Source organism: Pongo pygmaeus, chromosome 4 (assembly GCF_028885625.2).
Source record: "Pongo pygmaeus isolate AG05252 chromosome 4, NHGRI_mPonPyg2-v2.0_pri, whole genome shotgun sequence".
Taxonomy (NCBI): Eukaryota; Metazoa; Chordata; class Mammalia; order Primates; family Hominidae; genus Pongo; species Pongo pygmaeus.
In genome coordinates this window covers 144,845,669-144,851,002 of record NC_072377.2, presented here as the reverse complement: position 1 = coordinate 144,851,002, position 5,334 = coordinate 144,845,669, and positions in this window count along the sequence as shown.

Sequence of the window (5,334 nt, the reverse complement as noted above, 5' to 3'; positions counted from 1 at the left end):
AGGTGGATCATGAGGTCAGGAGTTCGAGACCAGCCTGGCCAGCATGGTGAAACCCCGTCTCTATTAAAAATACAAAAACTTAGCCAGGCATGGTAGTATGCGCCTGTAGTCCCAGCTACTTTGGAGGCTGAGGCAGGAGAATTGCTTGAACCTGGCAGGTGGAGGTTGCAGTGAGTGGAGATCGCGCCATTGCACTCCAGCCTGGGTGACAGAGTGAGACTCCTTCTCAAAAAAAAAAAAAAAAAAAAAGATATGCACAAGAGTAATCCAAGCATTATTTACAATAACTAAAAACTGGAAACCATCCAAATACCCATCAGTATTTGATGATAAAAATGAATAAATTGGGGATATATCTATACGGTGAAGTACTAAATAGCAATAGGAATGAGTTGCAAAACATATTGCTCAGTGAAAGAAGCCAGACTCACAAAAAAGTATATACTGTGTGATTACATTTACTTAAAATTTAAAAACAGGCAAAACTATGGTGAAAAAAATCAGGAAAAAGACTCCCATTGTGATCAGTAATGACTGGAAGAGAGGGACTTCTGGTGTTCTGATAAGTTGTGCCATGGTTGGAATGTGGGCTACATGAACGTATTCACTTTGAGAAATTCACCAAATATGAATTTTTAGGGCCAGCTGTGGTGAGTCACATCTATAATCTCAGCTCTTTGGAAGGCAGAGGCAGTAGGATCACTTGAGCCCAGGAGTTCAAGGCCAGCCTAGACAACATGGTGAAACCCTGTTTCTACAAAAAATAAAAACATTAGCCAGGCCAGGCGCAGTGGCCCACACCTGTAATCCCAGCACTTTGGGAGGCCGAGGCAGGTGGATCACCTAAGGTCAGGAGTTTGAGACCAGCCTGGCCAATATAGTGAAACCCTGTCTCTACTAAAAATACAAAAATTAGCCAGGCATGGTGACAGGCGCCTGTAATCCCAGCTACTTGGGAGGCTGAGGCAGGAGAATCTCTTGAACCCGGGAGACAGAAGTTTGCAGTGATCCAAGATTGCACCATTGCACTCCAGCCTGGGCAACAGAGTAAGATTCCATCTCAAAAAAAAAAAAAAAAAATTAGCCAGGCATGATGGTGTGTGCTTGTAATCCCAGCTACTTGGGAGGCTGAGGCAGGAGGATCACTTGAGCCTAGGAGGTTGAGGCTGCAGTGAGCTGTGATTGTACCACTGCACTCCAGCCTGGGTGACAGAGTGAAGCCCTGTCTTAAAAAAAAAAAAAAAAAAAAAATTAAAAAACTTGAATAGGGAACTCTTGCTATTTGCATTGCATAAAGTTCTATGAAGTACCAATGTAGTATCTGTGGTAATCAGAGAGAATAATAAAGACATCAGAAATAACTGGAGTAGGGAGTTACTTTGTACTCTCCTGGGGCTGCCTTTCCTGCTTCCAAGCTTTCAGTCTCAAGCTCTTGTCCTGAGCTGGGCTTTTCCAAGCACACTTTGTTTCTCCAGCTAATGTTTCCTGTAGGCTCAGGGCTTCCTGCCTTTCAACTGCTCTCTCCTCTGCCCCTGTTTCTCATGGGAGTTGCCCTCAGCAGACGTCCTCTGGAGCTCCTCTGGGCATCTTCCTGGTTTATACAGTGGCCCTAGGAGCCTCTGAACCTGCAGCCATTTCTCAAGACGGGCTGTCAGAAGAAATCTGGCCCTCCCTGAGCAATAAAAAGCATCTACCTCTTCTCTCTGGGCTCCCCTTTCAGGCTCCTTTGAGAAACTTTCTTTTATAGTGTTCATAATAATAATTATTAGCTTAATAAACATTTAACATTTCATGGAATGCTCAGTATGTATCGCACACTGGGCTGCACACTTTACAGGCACTATCTCATTTACATCTCAACACAACTTACTGTATCCGTGTTATAGATGAGGAAAATTGAGAAGCAATTGAGAGATGTTAAATGTACGCCTAAGGAAAGTGGTAAAGGCAGAAAGTAAACTCGAGAAGCCTAATTTCCAAACCTTCACTGTAACCTCTAAGCTACATTCCTAAATGAGTTTTCTGTCCCAGAGTTGTTTTCTCTTTTCCCATATCCAGAAATAATATGGTGGAGAAATAATATTAACAGGAACTTAATGGCTGGACACAGTCGCTCACACCTGGATTCTTAGCACTTTGGGGGGCTGAGGCAGAATAATCACTTGAGGCCAGGAGTTTGAGGCCAGCCTGGGCAACATAGTGAGACCCTCATCTCTACAAAAAAAAAAAAAAATGTAAACATTAGCCTGATGTGGTGGCATGTACCTACAGTCCTAGCTACTTGGGAGGCTGAGGTGGGAGGATCCTTTGAGCCCAGGAGTTTGTGGTGGCAGTGAGCTATAATCACACCGCTGCACTCCAGCCTAGGCAACAGAGCAAGACCCTATCTCTTAAAAAAAAAAAAAAAAAAGGAAAAGAAAGAAAAAAGATCTTAGAGAGCAACTCCTTAGAGCTCAAGGGTTTCTGGGGCCAGACACAGTGGGTTATGCCTGTAATCCTAGCACTTTGGGAGGCTGAGGTGGGCAGATCATTTGAGGTCAGGAGTTTGAGACCAGGTAGGCCAACATGGTAAAACCCCGTCTCTACTAAAACTACAAAAATTAGCCGTGTGTGGTGCTGCACTCCTGTAATCCCAGGTACCCAAGAGGCTGAGGCAGAAGAATCACTTGAATTCGCGAGGCAGAGATTGCAGTGAGCCGAGATCGCACCACTGCAATCCAGTCTGGGTGACACAGCAAGACTCCACTGCAAAAAAAAAAAAAAGAGTTTCTTCTGTTGCCCCCAGTTAACAGATTCCTGAAAGGTGGCCCAAGAGGCCTTTTCAGGGGGAAGTGGAAGAAAATAGGAATGCAGACTGACCTAAACGTGTGGCTGAATCCAGCTCCCACTGTTATTAAGGAAGTGCCCTCACACATGACACCTAACCTCTCTGAACCTGTCTCCCTGTCTATAAAATAGAGACACTAAAAATATTTACCTTAAAGAGTTGCAAAAATTATATGTGTGCCTGGGCACAGTAGCTCATGCCTGTAATCCCAGCACTTTGGAAGGCCAAGGCAGGCGGATGGCTTGAGCTCAGGAGTTCGAGACCAGCTTGGGCAACATAGAGAAACCCCGTCTCTACAAAAATTACAAAAGTTAGACAGGCTTGGTGGCAAGCACCTGTAAGTCCCAGCTACTTGGGATACTGAAGAGGGAGGATGGCTTGAGCCTGGGAGGTCGAGGCTGCAGTGAACTGTGATCGCGACACTGCACTCCAGCCTGGACAAGGGAGTGAAATCCTGTCTCAGAAAAATAAAAATTATATGTGTGAGTCAAGTGCCTAGCTCAGGGCCAGGCATGAGCTAGATACTCAGTTAATGTTGGCTATCTTAAGCGACCTGTCCAAGGAGCTAATTACTTACTGTAGTCTCACATCTAGGATTAAAACCCAGGCTTCTGATTCCCAGTCCACAATTCTTTCCTTAGAAACAAACAATCCTTCTCAATCACTGTTTCATATTTTAATGTCAACTTCAGTTTCAAAGGAGCCCTAAAGGGTCTTAATAAGTATCTCCGGATTTAAGAAGCCATGAAACAGCAACTCTGTCCAAAAATATCACTTCAACTCGGCTGCCCTGAAATTCTTCCCTTTGTCAACAGTGCCTGAAATTCAAGCTTCCTGTTTGAGAATGCTAATCCTCCTGGGAATAGCTATGCATTAAGAGGCTGGCATTCTTTGATAGTGTAATTCATTTCAGCTTCATTCATTCAGCAAACGTTTGTGGAGGTCTCCCTATCACCTTCCGAATGAGATCCATGCTCTGAAGGAGAGGGCATTTTGACAGAGAAAAGAAAGAGAAGTGATTTTGGAGCAAGGACATTAATTTATTCACCCAAAAAATTCAGTGGGTACTGATAATGTGCAAAGAACTATTCTTTTTTCTGTTTTGTTTTGTTTTTCTGAGACAGGGTCTCACTCTGTCACCCTGGCTGCAGTGCAGTGCAGTGGTGTGATCACAGCTCATTGTAGCCGTGACCTCCTGGACTCAAGCAATCCTCTTGAGTAGCTGGGACTACAGGCACACACCATTACACCCAGCTAATTTTTGTATTTTTTTGTAGAGACAGAGTCTCACTATGTTGCCCAGGCTGGTCCTGAACTCCTGGGCTCAAGCAATCTTCCCACCTCAGCCTCTCAAAGTGCTGGGATTATAGGCATGAGCCACTGCGCCTGGCCCCAAGTACTATTCTTGTCACTGGAGAAGAACCATGGACAACACATGGCATGGACCAATAATACATGCATAGATAAAGAAACAGGACATTTTCAGAAATAAGTAACACGCACATACACACACACCAGTGGTGTGCTCAAGGGTAGGCGGGGACAGAATTCATTTATGTAGGTGCCTCAAGGAAGCTCTCTCTGAGGAGGTACCATCTGAACCGAGACAGGAAGGGATCATGCAGGTGAAGGCCCTGAGATAAAAATAAGCAAAACGCCGGGCACAGTGGCTCATGCCTGTAATCCCAGCACTTTGGAAGGCCAAGGTGGGTGGTTCTCCTGAGGTCGGGAGTTGGAGACCAGCCTGGCCCACACAGAGAAACCCCATCTCTACTAAAAACACAAAATTAGCCGGGCTTGGTGGCGCATGCCTATAATTCCAGCTACTTGGGAAGGCTGAGGCAGGAGAATTGCTTGAACCTGGGAGGTGGAGGTTGCGGTGAGCCGAGATCGCGCCATTGCACTCCAGCCTGGGCAACAAGAGCAAAACTCCGTCTCAAAAAAAAAAAAAAAAAAAAAGAAGCAAAGCATGTGTGAGGGACAGAAGGGAGCCCCTGCAGCTGCAGCACAGTCATCAGAGGTTGAAGACGCAAGGCAAGGACCCTATGGGGCTTTGTAGGCCATGACAAACAATTTGGAAGCCCACGCAGTGTTCTGAGTAGGAGAGTGATATAATTTAATTTATGTTTCAGAAATATGACTCTTCCATGCAGAGAACAGGTTCTAAGGGGCAAAAGTAAAAGAAGCAAGACAAGGAGCTGGGCATGATGGCATGCCTGTAATCTCAGCAATTTGGGAGGCTGAAGCCAGAGGATTGCTTGAGCCCAGGAGTTTCAGACCAGCCTGGGCCACATAGCAAAACCCCATCTCTAAAAACTAAATAAATAGCAAGACCAGTTAGGAAAACTTTGTAGTTATATAGGCAAGAGGTGATGGTGGCCAGAATTAGGGTGGTAGCAGAGGGTGGGAAATGGTCAGATTCAGGATATGTTTTGGAGGAATCACCTGTAAGACATGCTAATGGATTAAATGTATGTGTTGTGGGGAAGAAGGTAATCAAGGATGAC